Raw genomic sequence first — 14,857 nt, 5'->3', positions numbered from 1 at the left:
TAACTGTTTTAAACTGTGGTTTATGGGGTCACAAAGAGTCAGACATGACTAAATAATAAAAAAGTCCAACCCACTCCCCCATTATGTGGATGAGGATACTATTGAATAAATTAAGTAACCTTGCTCTTAACCAAGATTATAGAGGTGCTAAGTGGCCAAGGAAAGATTCAGAGACAGAGTTTAGGCACATGACTTTTAGATTGTGACTTTGTCAAGGGAAGAACCTGGCTTTTGCCTTTCTTTTATCTCTAGAGCTGAGCACTGTACTTGAGCACATAGTTAGTGTTTCATAAAAGTTTACTAAGTAGAAGTGAGGGCAGAATTTTATTCAGAATATAAAGAGTTGGGTCAGGCTGAATGTCACATTCCCTTCACTTTGTGATGCAAGGTTGGGGGTCTAGAGTTTCTGAAACTGAAGAGATCTTATTGACATCTTGATGAAGCCAGCCAATCCACAGCTTACCCAGACATTCCTAGGGAAAGGATTTTGCTTCCCTCCCCCTCTCTCCTCCAACAAGAACTCCCCCTCCCTATCTCGTTAAGGGTTTGTACTTGACAATGGTGAGCAGCTTCAGTGTTTTTGGTGATAGGGTTGTTAATAAATTGTCAGCATTGCTCCTGGTACTCCCCAGGGTGGGTCCACTTTGGGTTTTAATTATGTGCTACTGATACCAGCAATAAGCATGAGTCTCACTAGATTATTTGGCGGTGAATGATTTACATGCAACACTCGCTTCCTCGCCAATCCGGATAAATAAATAAAGCGTAAGTCTCTCAAAAATGTAATAAACAGAATATAGACAAAGAGCATAGTGGAAAGGCCAGTAGGAAAGATATCCTTGGGGGGGGCAGTTATACAATTCTACTATGGCTAGGAGGTATATAAACAATTCCATCAGTCGTTTAAAAGGAGAACTGGTTTTGAGTTCTGGCTCGGTCCCATTCAAATTACATAACCTTGAAAAAGTATTAAGGTCACAGTCTGAGTTTCAGAAAGGACTTCACAGTACCAGTCTATCCCCCTTGTTTTTCATATGAAAAAAACAAAGTCAAGAGAATTAAGGTGACTTGCCCAAGATCACACAGAAAGTAAGCATCAAAGCCAGAATCTAAAACCCTGCCCTCTTTACCCCAAATCCAGCATTCTTTCTCCTGTACCACATGGGCTACCTCACTTATAAAATGATGAGGAAATAGGAGATAGTGGGAAAGATTATTTTCATTAGATGATCTCTCGGGTACTTTTTTATAAGGTTGTAACTTATCAAGTGCATGTTACCAAATGCTGAGAAACCTGGAAACATCCAAATGATGAAATGAATTCATATGGATGTCTGACATTGTAGACGCAATCTTAAGCATCTTGGTATCCAAGAGCGTTGTTCTGATACAAAGACAAAGAACATAAATGCTTGACTAGACTATTGATTAGACCCTGGCGGAAAAGAGAGAAGGACTGATGGATTTCAGAGTCAGAAGACCTGGAGCTAGGTGGCACTGGGCTAGTCATTTAGTCTTCTGATCTATAAAATGGAGGTAATAATGCTTGTACCAGGATTATTGAGAGTTTCCAATGACAGCTTGGGAGTGCCTTTGGGATAGTTACTTAAGCTTTATCTGACCCTCAGTATCCTGATCTGTAAAATGGGGGCAATAATATTTGTACTAACTTGCCTCCCAGGGTTATGTGGAGCATCAAACAAGACAATTATATAAATGTAATGCAACAGAGGTAGCTAAAAGTCAATTCTTCTACTGCTGTTACTATTTTCACTAGACCTTAAGAAGTTCTAAGAAAGCTGCTTTGTTACAATTTCATTTAGTAAAAGGATCAGTCAAATAGCATTTAGCTGTCATTTGTCCCATACTGCTGCCATTGAGAAATCCCTCAAGCTTATTTTTTTTCTGACTACATATATATCTATTCATTCAAGTGAAAGTTATGAGGTTTTTGGTTTATTCATTTATTATGAATACATTAGATATTAGGCATCCAAATCACAGGAAATAATCTCAGTTAAACAAATTGATTTTTGAAATCTGAGTATGGCTTCCATATTATAAAGCGTTAATAATAATAAATAATAAAAGACTACATATATGTATATTTATATGCATATATACATACACATGCATAAGCAGAGAGATTTAACTCTTTTACATAATAAAAGAATTTTAAAATAAGGCGAAGACTATGCAGAGAAAGAAATTTAACACTTTCATGCAATGTAAGAATTTTAAAATAGGGTAAAAACTGTATATATATACACATATTCACATATGTATATGTATAAAATTTTCTCTCATACCATGACAGTTAAAAATAAAGGCAACATTATAAAAGGCAATACATTATAATGATTACATATGTGTGTGTGTGTGTGTGTGTGTGTACTCACATCCACATATGTACAGAGTTTTAACTCTGTTCAAAGATAGTTAAAAAAAAATAAGAGAAAAACTATATATTTAACTCTTTTATTGAATCTAAGACATATCCTTCTTTGTGAAGAGGGACCAATGAAAGATACATATTCACATATGTACATATATGTGGGTATGTCTATGTAGATAGACATATACACTCTAATTTTCAACAACTCTTAGAGCATCAAAAATTAAATTACATACACAAATCTATATCTTTTAACTATCCATCGTACTCTGACAGGAGCAGAATTTGTCACTCAAAATGGTTAATTTCACCATTGCTGATTTCCTGTTTCAGAACTCAAGGTTAATGGCTTTGCCCGCCCATGGCGCTTCAGATGCAAGAACCAACATTATGCAAACTCCAACTAACCAATGATGTGCAGTACATATGTAGAGTGCTTTCTACCCACCAATAAACTGCCTCGAGGGCAAAGCATGTATTGCTGTGGAGCAGCTGTTACAGGGCCAAGTAGCTCAAAGGGATGTGTAAACTACACAACAGGCAGAGGGGGCATTGGAGACCAGGACTAGGATGTCTTTGAAAGATGTCTTTTTTTTTTTTTTTTTTTTTTTTTTTTTTTTTTTTTTTTGAAGAATGCCCATCCTTTCCTGAGAATCAGTGCAGGGTTGGAGATGGAGTAGAAAGTTAGGGGTGGAGGTGGAGAGGTATTATATTCAAGAAGAAAGAAGCTTGCTTTAGAACTTGAATTGCCTTTCCATTTTCCCCTTTGAGGAAGACATAAGCTTTTCCATTTCTTCCTGTATTGCCCAGACTGCAGATCAGCATAAATGGGAGGCTCCAGAAGAGTCTAATTTTGGCTCACCTTATTTATACAAGGTGAGCTACACCCACTGGCAAAGCTGGGAAACCCATGATTCAATTGGTCAAGTGACCCTCCAACTGGATCAAAATGCTCCCCAAACCTAGAGGACATTCAAATTGCCCCTGAACTTGATCACCAGAAGTCATGGTATCACACTATGTAGAAGTGCAAAGGATCACAGAGATTTATCTCTTGCATTCCTTTCATTTTACTGAATTCTTCCCTTTCTAACCCAAACAGCCAGACAGGAACATGCTGAGCTGTAGGTGCTGGGCACAGCATCTTTTCATAAAAGTCTCCTAGACATGGAAAGAGGCACATGTAGCATGCTACTTTCCACAGAAGTCCACTTCTGGGCAGATAATCCTCCTCAAATGAATAGATTAGCTTAAATTACCATCCTATTTGCCTCAGCTGATACATGAATAATAAAACTATAAGGTAAATGCATTTCTTAAATGGAATAATGGACATAAACAGAAATATTGTGACATAGAAACTCAATATAAATTGAACTACTACAGCCTTGAAAGCCCTCATAATCACGATGCAGAAGTTGAAACCCATTAACCTAATACCTAGGCTGCCATTCAAACGCAGAGGGCTGGCAAGCTCTTAAATAAATACTCATTTGTACATTTCTTCCCCCAAATTATTGTGCGATTGGACTGCAAAGTCACACACTTGCAAAGTCTTATCTACTCGGGTGTCCTCTAAGCAACACTAAGAGGAGATCAGTCTGTGCTATGGCAGAACAATATAAACAGAGATGCCACTAAAAAGTACTAATGTCAAAGACAAACCAGGGTCATCTAGGAGACAGAAGAGAGAGGGAGATTTACATAAGCGCTCAGAAAAGACAATGGAATCCCAATTTGGCATTAATTGCATCACAAAACAAACCTCCCGCTCTCCACCTCATTCAGTGTTTTGTTTTTGCTTTTGTTTTTTTTTTTCCTTCAAAATTGAAAACAATCTCTCCCTCCCCTCCCCCCCCCCCCCCCTTTAATGCCATTAGTTCCCTTAAACTCTGCGGCAGTTAAAAAATTCAACCACAAATTAGATTTGCTCTTAAGGCTCAGCTATTTTCTACCAAGCCTACCAGACCTGACTCCCCCACCCCACCAGTACCAGCCAACTCTCCCCTTGCCGCGCCGCCGTCTTCCCCCTCCCCTCCGCTCCCCCTGCAAACCCCAGCGACAAAATTCTTCTTCCAGGATCTCATCTGGAAAGACCATATTTCCTTACCTTTATAACTCACACACATTGGCTACATTTGATGTTATTTCCCCAAGCAAGGACGATTGTTTGCACGGTATCCTGCAACTTCCAACTTTGCCCAGATGATTCTACAGCTGGGAGGAGGGATGCAGCAACACTTGGTACATTGCTCAGCCGAACTCGCATACATCTGAATCCAGAGCTATATTTTAAATTCTTTTACACTTACTTAATATAGTGCGTGCTGCCTGTCCACTGATGCGATATCAGAAACCTGCAAGCTACTATTTCTGCAACTGTGTCACTGTAGATAGTCTGAAACATGTACGTAGCTGTTGCCATGGAAACAAACACAGCTAGGGTAGAGTGCCAAGCTGTGTTAATTCCTTCACCCATGAACCCCAGGGGAACGCTAACATTCATCTTCATTCTCCTTTAGTCCCTTGCTGCTTTAATATTTCTTTTCCCACATTATCAAATGATGTACTAAATACATATGACACACATGAAAAATTCTGATGGCAGAAACTTGTGGTACCAACACACAAGCCTGCTGGGTGCTTGCGCAAGCTGGCACAGCTATACTGAGATTTCTCCCCAATTCCCATGGGAAAAATACGAAGTCCAACTTTCTTTATTTTTTTAATGGTTTTGGGGAAGGTTAGAGAGGTAACCATCCTCCCCTGGCTTAACAAAACCCGTTTCTGGGAAACTGTCTGCAGGGGAGAAACGTGTCTCCAGACAGTTCTTATATCAGTTCTGTTCTGTCAAAGGCAGACGGACAGGCCCTGCAAACTTTCTGAAATGGATCCTTAAAAAGAGTTATGTTCCTTTCTTCCAAGGGATCTTGCATAAAGGAAGCTGTCATTTAAATCAGGCAGAAGGGTTCAGTCAGGGCTTGGTACTCCTACCACTCACTTTGCTTTTGTCCAGACCAAGAATCAGAAATAATGAATAACTAAGTAATGAGATGGAAATCTAGTGCCACTCACAGAATAATATAATTTCCCTCAAACTAGGAAATTTCCTCATTTGCTCTGAGTTCAAATCACTGCCCTGGTTTATGCAAATAGCTTTCATTTAGATCTAGGGAGAAACCTTAAACTCTTTCATTAAAAACTACAAGCCAAATATATACAATCAAAACAAAACAAAAAACAAACAACCCAACTTATTAGTTATTGTCTGCCAAAATAGTTGTGCATCTTAAGACTTAGAAAAGCCATTTTAAATATTTGAGGTTATTTATTGTCATTGACTAAAGCAATCTGTTCAAATATTTAGTTACTTTCTACTCCCTTGGGCTAGTCAAAAATATTCAGTCTAGGTGAAAATGGTTACATTTAAAATTCGGCCTAATGCCCAGCTTGAATTAAACTCATTCTCCTGACTAAACAATCAACTTTATATTTTATAAATGCAGAGTTCTGAAAATTAACACACCCATGCTAGGAAAAACTAGTATCTGCTCTCAAAAGTAATTACTTATGTAAAGAGGTGAAGAAGCCCTCTTGGCCTTAGGACAAGAGGAGATAGAAAGAGGTCATAGCGGTCACAGAGGACATGGAAGAAGAGGGTGGGAAAAGAAGTTGGAGGAGTTGGTGATGATGATGAAGAAAGAAGGAAGAAGAAGGAAGGAAGGGGGAAGAGAAAGAGAGAGAAATAGAGAGGGAGAGGGAGAGAGAAAGAAAGAAAGAAGACAACAATAACAATTAAGGATTCTGGCAACTAGCATATTTATATAGCCTTGTAAAATTAGTAAAGTGCTTTCCAAAAACTATCAGTTGAGTCTTGCTGTCCTCACAACCAACATTTTAAAGATTATTTTCACTGGTTTTCTTCCATTCTAAAATCACTTGCCTCCTCATCTTCTCATTTCCCAGACATTCTTCAAGTCTCAGATCTTTCAGCAAGCCTTTCTCAATCCTTCTTACCTTCTTTCTGAGATTACCCCCAATTTACATTGTTTCAACAGAGTTGTCTCTCTCATAATACTGTGAACTCCTTAAGCAAGGATTGTTTTGCCTTTAACAAGTACTTGGCACATAGTAAACATTTAATAAAGGATTATTAACTGATGACTTTGTGAAGTAGGTACTCTGTGGCATTATTATCTCCATTTTTCAGATGATGAAATAATTTGGGAGAAGTTTAGTGATTTGCTTAGGGTCATACAAATAATATGTCAGAGGCAAGGTTTGAATCTATATGTTACTCAGTCTATCAAGCACTTATTAAGTACCTACTAGGTGCCAGGCACTGTATTAAGCACTGAGGGCACAAGTACAAAAAATTATATAACCCTTACTTATTAGAAAGAACTTACATGCCACTGGGGAAGACAAGAACATGTTTCAGTCCACACAAAATGTAAGGAAACTCCAAATTCAGCATTCTTCTGTAGCTAGGGAAAGAAGAAGATATCAACCCTGTGGTGCTAGTGAGGTTCAAAAGGCTGGGGGTCATAGACTGATGTCGTGAGGCATCTCAAAAGAATTTGCAGGCTTGTTGGACATGTATAATACTTGTTTTGTATTTAATTTATCCTCTAATATATTTAACATGTATTGGTTATCCTGCCATCTAGAGGATAGGGTGGGAGGAAGGAGGAGAAAAATTGGAACAAAAGGTGGCAATTGTCAATGCTGTAAAATTACCTAGGCATATAACTTGTAAATAAAAAAGCTATTTAAAAAAAAAAAAGAATTTGCATGCTTTAACCCTATCTTCAGGTTGAGGGGCAAAGTTTATTATAATTGCAATGCCAACTGAAGTGGGCTAAATTCCAAAGAGATTTAGCAAAGAACTAGGAGTGAAGAGACAAATTTATCCAGTTCTTCACGTCACTGATATGCTAATTTTATGGCTCAGAGGTGGAACTGGGTCTATTCACTGTTGTCTCAGGAATTTACTTATAATTGACCAGCAGATTATCTGACAGTCAGCAATGTTTATAGGACTACATTAAGGCCAGAAGACTAGAATTACTGACAGACAGCTTGTTAGAACAAATGTACTTTAAGGTCAGTCTCATCACTGCAATGTTTCCCCTAGAAGCTGTACCCCATCAGTGCCACCAGTCAAAGGAAAACATGGCAGCCTATGGTTTTCATGGGTCAAGGACTAGGATTGAGACTAAATGACGATAAAGATTCTGTTCCCAGAGAACAAGTGGGACTCGAGTCACAGATATTCAACAAAACTAGATCTCTTATAACTTGTAGTCACAGTCCAACACTTAGCCTACAGATTCTATAAAGTATTCAGAGAGAGTCAGGTAGGTTCTCTCCTCTGTTACTCCACACTAAAGAAGAATCCATGAAAAGAGGGCGGGGGAGCAATGTCAGGGAATGTTTTCTTCCTAAACCTTCACTGAAGTCCTATTCTGACATCTCATTGAAGTGTAAAGGCTCATGGAAGCTCCATCAGCAGAGCAGAAACTCTGGCTGGTCCAATCCTAATGAGTTAGAAATTCAAGAACAAGACAGGCAAACAGATGGTGTGTCTATCTCCTAAGGGCCAGCTTAAAGTTGGGGAGACTTTCCTGGAGAAAGATGGATATAATAGAGTTTTTTTTTTTTTTTTTAAAGTAGCTCCTTAGGAAGACTTTATACAAAAATATGGAAGGGCTGAGATCTTGATGCTTGAAATAAGTCATCTTCACTGATAAGCTCCCAGTTCTATCAAAGCATAGAAGTATTTCCCTAAACAGACTGTTTCTATTATAGCCTTCGTCAACCAGGGTTAGCAAAGCTAAAAATTGCATCTCAATGGAGATGAGTGGTATCACACTCTTTTAAAAAGACACTGTGTTGTCAGCCACCTAAATCGAGTCTTTGGGTCCTCCCAAAATAACTAGAAAATTACACTATCAATCAGTTTAAAAGAAAGTCAAGTAAATAATCATTACAGGGTCCACAAGAAAGGCAGAAACAGTTCGTGCCTTCAAAGTGCTAATGGGAAATTCTAAATGTCAATAGCTATATAGATGGAGAGAGAGAGATTATATAGATTATCTTCATTTTATCCTGTATATGTGTGTGTGCATATATCGATATATATCTAGATATATACCTATATATATCTATATCTATAGATATAAAGTGGAGATAATTTCAGAAGGAAGACATCAACACTAAATAAAACTAGGAAAGTCTTCTTTCCTGGGGGGGAGGAAGGTAAGATATTTAGATGAGACCTCCAAGGAAGTCAAAAGTTTTCAAAAAGAAGTGAGGGGGAAAGTGGTTACTTGTGGTAGTAATAATTTTAAGATTCTAATTAGAATCTATTATTAGAATCTGTTGGGTTAATCTACTAGACTAGTACAAGGTCTTTTTTATCTGTGTCTCATTTCTATTATTAAATCTATTAGAAAAATACAAGGTCTTTTTTAAAATTTATGTCTCATTTATTCAATATCAAAAAACAAGGTATTATATGATTGTGCTATAAGAAATGACAAAGGGCAATGGGTTTAGGAGAACTTGGGAAGACTTAAATGAACTAATGCAAAGTGAAATGGGCAGAATCAGGGGAATACAGTATACTGTAACAGAAATATTATAATGATGATCAACGATGAAGAACTTAGATTTTTCTATCAATAAAAATATACACAGGAATTTCAAAAGATTCATGATGAAAAAATGTTATCTACCGGGGTAGGGGGAGGAAGAGAGAGAAGGAGAGAGAGAGAAAGGGAGATTGGGAAGGAGAGAAAGAAGGAGAGATGGAAGGAGGAAAGGAGAGAAAAAACTGAAACTCTGAGTGCAGAGGGAAACTTTTTTTGTACTTCCTTTTATTTTTTTTTGTTTTTTTTTAAATCAACATAACTAACATGGAGATATGTTTTGCATGATCACATGTACAATGGATATTATACTATTTATATTTTCTGTGGATGGGGAAGGGAAGAAAAGAATTTGAAAATCAAAAATTTAACATTAATATTAATTATTTAAATTTTATTAATTTTAGGGATTTAATTAATTTTATTAATTTTTTAAATAAGAAATTCCTTTCCTGAACTTGTTCCCTGAAATACCCAAACTTTTTCTTTTGTTTTAATCCTTTTGCAATAGAAATATACTGCATATTACTAGAACTATGTCCAAAGAATTATCAAACTGTGCATACCCTTTGATCCAGCAGGGTTTCTACTGGGCTTATATCTCAAAAAGATCTTAGAAGGAAAGGGACCCACATGTGCAAAAACGTTTGTGGCAGCCCTTTTTATAGTGACTAGAAACTGGAAACTGAATGGATGCCTGTCAGTTGAAGAATGGCTGAGTAAGTTATGATATATGAATGTTATGGAATATTATTGTTCTTAAAGAAACAATCAGCAGGATAATTTCAGAGAGGCCTAGAAAGACTTATATGAACTGATGCTCAGTGAAATGAACAGAACCAGGAGATCATTGTACACGGTAACAACAAGATTATACGATAATCAATTCTGATGGACATGGCTCTCTTCAACAATGAGATCTTGTGATGCTACACCCAGAGAGAGAACTGTGAGAACTGAGTATGGTTCACAACACAGAATTTTTACTCTTTTTTGTTGTTGTTTGCTTGCATTTTATTTTCTTTCTCATTTTTTTCCTGTTTGATTTGATTTTTCTTGGGCAGCAATATAATTGCATAAATATGTATGCATATATTGGATTTAACATATATTTCTACCATGCTTAACACATATTGGATTAGTTGCCATCTAGGGGAGAGGGAGAAGGAAGGGGAGAAATTGGAACACAAGGTTTTGCAAGAGTTAATGTTGAAAAATTTTCTATGCATATGTTTTGAAAATAAAAAAAGCTTTAATAAAAGAAAAAGAAACATACTGCATACTGTGTCCCCTTCATTAGTCTTTTCCTGGCTAAGCATCTACCAACATATTGCAAAATGTTGATAATCTTGGAGACTACTTGCTCCCTACACACACACACACACACACACACAAATGTATACATATATGTAGTCTGCTTTAAAATTCTTCCCTTCGATTTTTATCATTCTTTATCTTTATGGTTTATCTTTATACATATATAAAATTGTTTATCTTTATAATATAGTTTTAGTTTATTTTTCCTTATGATTACTTTTTATTACTATGGGTTTGCCTAAATTTGGCAGTTCCTTCTTCCCTGTTCTAATATACCATAGAGTTCTACACTTGTTAGATATTCCAGTACTTCAAGGATCTATAATTTTGTCAGTGTTATACCATGGTTAAAATTATGTGTAAAAGTAACTAGGCTCTAAGCAAGGCCCTTGAGAGGATTATCTATGAGTAGGTACATGAATATCAGTGCAGAGATTTTGTGAAGTCCATGGTACTATAGAAAAAGCACTAGATTTGACATTTTTTTATTGTGTGACAGTGGGGAAAAGTCACAACCTCTGAAGGCCTTAGTTTCTTCCACTACAAAATCAGGAAGATGAAGCAATATCTAAGGTACTTGAATTTTAAATTATGCTCCACTTGGCTATAAAGGGCTTTCTTCTGTTTGAGACTTCTTATGGCACTTTGAACTGACTGCCTCTTCATGCTTACTGTCTAATTTCTATTATAGTTATTTGTGTGTATGGTCTAATTCTCCAACTAGAACAAAAATCCTTGAAGACAGGAACTGCATTTTTTTTTATAGCTTCTTATTTATAAGATATATGCATGGGTAATTTTTCAGCATTGACAATTGCAAAACCTTTTGTTCCAACTTTCCTCCTCCTTCCCCCCCCCCCTTCCCCCAGATAGCAGGTTGACCAATACATATTAAATATGTTAAAGTATAAGTTAATTAAAATATATGTATACATGTTCATACAGTTATTTTGCTGTACAAAAAGAATTGGACTTTGAAATAGTATACAATTAGCCCATGAAGGAAATAAAAAATGCAGGCAGACACAAATAGAGGGAATGGGAATTCTATGTAGTGGTTCATAGTCATCTCTCAGAATTCTTTCGCTGGGTGTAGCTAGTTCAATTCATTACTGCTCTATTGGAATTGATTTGGTTCATCTCATCATTGAAGAGGGCCATGTCCATCAAAATTGATCATCATATAGTATTGTTATTGAAGTATATAATGATCTCCTGATCCTGCTTATTTCACTCAACATCAGTTCATGTAAGTCTCTTCAGGCCTTTCTGAAATCATCCTGGTGGTCATTTCTTACAGAACAATAATATTCCATAATATTCATATACCACAATTTATTCAGCCATTCTTCAATTGATGGGCATCAGGAACTGCATCTTAATTTTTTTCTTGTATTTGTAGCATCTTGTAGCTAGAGGTACTTTAATATTCCAAGTTAAACATTTAGTGAACTTCTATCATGGACAAGAAGCTCTAAGAAGTGCTGGAGTTACAAAAATGCTGCATTCAATCAAATGCGGGTGGGAGAATGTTAAGACAAATGCACAAAAATATTACTGTATGATGCAAGTTAGAGCTTGTGAATTGCACAGGAAAAGTCAAATTGAGAAGGGAAAATTTACATCAAGTTTTGAGGCTGCAATGGTTTCCTGGAGGTCTTGAAGGAATAGAAAGATGTAATCAGTAGAAATGTGGAGGATGTCTATTCAGGGCATAAGTGATAGCCCATACCAATACACAAAGGAAGGGGAGGCAAGACAAAAACAGGAAAGAGCTATTAGTTCAAATTAGATGCAATGTAGAGAACCTTAAGGGAAGTACTATGAAATCAGGCTGAAAAGGTAGGCTGAAATAAGGATGAATGTCAGGTCAAGGAGTTTGGATTTTATCCCTATAGACAACAGAAAAGCAGCAAAGGTCATTGAGCAGAAAAATTATATGATGAAAATGGCAAATGAAGGAATTAATGGAAAAGATCAAAACTTTTTTAAAAGACCTGGTAGAAAATTGAAGTGATAGTGAAACATAAAAAAGCATCCATAAAAATGTTTTAAAGAACAAAGTTATACATAGGAGTTTTATATGGACAGCTGAATCAAGAATAGATTGCAAATAGAGCCAGTTCTTATATTCATTCCAAATGGTTTTAGTATTAGGTTGTGGACATTATTTATTTTTAAGGGCATAGAAACTGGGTAAAGAATTCAAGATCTAACTCAGTTGCTTCTTTCAGGAAGAAATTGCAAACTCCCAGCTAGAATGACTTCTCTCTGTGTGAAAATCTCATCTTTCCCTGTTTGACCTCTCCTATGTATTTAACAATTTTTTCCTCAATAGTATTTTATTTTTCCAATTACATGTAAAGATAGTTGTCAGTATTCATTTGTGTACAATTTTGAGTTTCAAATATTTTTTCTCTCCCTTTTCCCCAAGATACCAAGCAATCTGATAAAGGTTATACATGTACAATCAATTCAAACATATTTTCATATTAGTCATGTTGTGAAATGAAAATCAGAACAAAAGGGAAAAAGTATGAGAAAGAAAAAGGAAGCAAGCAAAAAAGTGAAAAGAATATGCTTTGATCCATATTTAGTTTCCATAGTTCTTTCTTTGGATGTAGATGGCAATTTCCATACCAAGTCTAGTGGAATTGTCTTAGATTCTTATATTGTCCAGAAGAGCTAAGTCTATAAGAGTTGATTATCAGGTAATCATGCTGTTATTGTACACAATTTTCTCCTGATTCTGCTCACTTTACTCAGGATCAGTTCATGTAAGTCTTTCTGGGCTTTTCTGAAATCAGCTTGCTCACCATTTCTTATAGGACAATAACATTACATTACATTCTTTATTTAACATTTTCTAACTTGCTTTATGCAATTATCTGTGAAACACCTCTTAATCTCCTACTAGACTATAAGCTCCTTGAGGAAATGGAAAATGTCATTTTCCCATTTTTGTAAACCCACAATCTATTATAGTGCCCTGTACTTAGATACTGGTTAAGTCATCCATGCAATGAAAACTTTCTGAAAATCCCTAATCAAAAATCTACTTTAAGATAAAGAAAATATTCCAAGATCTAGGATATTAAACAAGACCAACAACTGGATTAGCTGAGCTCTGTGAAAGAGACACAACCAAAGTATTGTTATTGTTGCAGCAGGTCCTTTAAAGTGAGAACATGTTTTCCCCACTGTCAACAAAGAAATAAAAGACCAGTTCTATCTTTGCTTTTGCATCTTTCTACCAAAATCAAAATCTAAGCTGAGTCATAGAGAAACTGGGCCAGCTGGAGGGTATGCTAGCGAGACTGTAATGGACTGAGAGAAAAAACATTGGCTACCCAGACCATCTATTGGTTGGTGGGTGCGCCCACAACCATATGGATGCTATAAGAGTAACTAAACCTTGGCTCTAGCAGCTAGAAGGAACCTTAGAGCTAAGATAGTTCTCTAAGGATCATCTCATTTAATGTTGATTCTAGAACTACATAGTTAACTCCATTTTGGAAGAAATATTAAAATGAAACTCAAGAATTTCTTCAGGAGTTCTAGGAATGCTCCTTTTTACTTGCTAAAGGTACAACTAGTTTTCAATATCATTCTGCAGGTGCAAAGAGTTATGGGTCTGAGCCCCAGGTCCCTGACAGCTGCTAGGGAAAGGGAAGCATCAGGGAAGGTCTGTTGTGCCCCTATGTGCTCTACTGCACAGAGGCAGTTTAGAGAGAAATTCATTTCTTTTTTCCTATTTCAGATCACATCATCTTTGTTCTCACATTAGCATCAAGAAGATGGCAAGTAGGGTTTAAAATGATTTTTCAAGGAAGGATAATTCACCTGCCTTTAGGAGCACAGGTCTGGGAGACAAGATACTGTACTGTGTTCTCTAGCTCTTAAATTGGTCCTTTGCTGGTCACATGACCTAGAGCAAGTCCCTGCTTCCTGAGCCAGCTTCCTCTTTTGCAAAATGGGGATAATGCCTGTGATACCTAGGGAGAAAATATGTGTAAGTGAGCAGTCTGTCAACTTTTTAAGATGCTATGTGATAACAGTTTATTATTTTATTGTGCAATTTTATTTATTTTTTGTTTGTAAAGTGTGATGGAATTCAGATATTAGTGTTCCTGGACAAATTTGACTTTCTTAAATGTTTTTATGTTTAATGTTCATCAGGCTATTGCTTGAGTAGAAAAAATTATCAATCTGTGTGATCATATGGACATACTAGGGTATAATCTCACTTTCTACAGACTCACAAAAACTCTTCAGGCTAACTTCAGGACCAGCCTGGAAGACAGGGAAGATATATACTTCCTCCTGTTTGCATATGATTTTGATTTCTTTTTTCTAAGTCTATATATTTTTTAAGCTGTTCTCCATATAGTTAGGGGTTTTGAGTATTCAAGATGGGAAAATCTATTTTTTTTTTTTTTTTATGCTGCTCTTAAGTTTTTGTGAGTCAGTGTTATGTCCAGGTGATTTTTAA

At 36.4% G+C, this 14,857-nt stretch overlaps 1 protein-coding gene across 8 annotated transcripts in view; it reads right to left on the bottom strand.

Annotated features, from left to right (window-relative positions):
• The window catches only part of FOXN3 (forkhead box N3), a 493,255-nt gene that overhangs the window by 354,816 nt on the left and 123,582 nt on the right, over positions 1 to 14,857 (bottom strand). For 4 of the 8 annotated variants that reach the window (XM_031952377.1, XM_023501551.2, XM_023501557.2 and 1 more), the window contains one exon: positions 6,805 to 6,882. The exons of 2 other annotated variants lie outside the window; for them this stretch is intronic. The gene's annotated coding sequence lies outside the window, so the exon portion shown is untranslated. Of the gene's footprint in view, positions 1 to 4,505; positions 6,097 to 6,804; positions 6,883 to 14,857 lie in introns of those variants that run through there. 2 more of the 8 variants (XM_031952370.1, XM_031952375.1) reach the window with 1 other exon arrangement.

The sequence above is a fragment of the Sarcophilus harrisii genome, chromosome 2, assembly GCF_902635505.1.
Source record: "Sarcophilus harrisii chromosome 2, mSarHar1.11, whole genome shotgun sequence".
In the NCBI taxonomy this organism is placed as follows: domain Eukaryota; kingdom Metazoa; phylum Chordata; class Mammalia; order Dasyuromorphia; family Dasyuridae; genus Sarcophilus; species Sarcophilus harrisii.
This window is presented reverse-complemented; position numbering and strand designations above follow the sequence as displayed.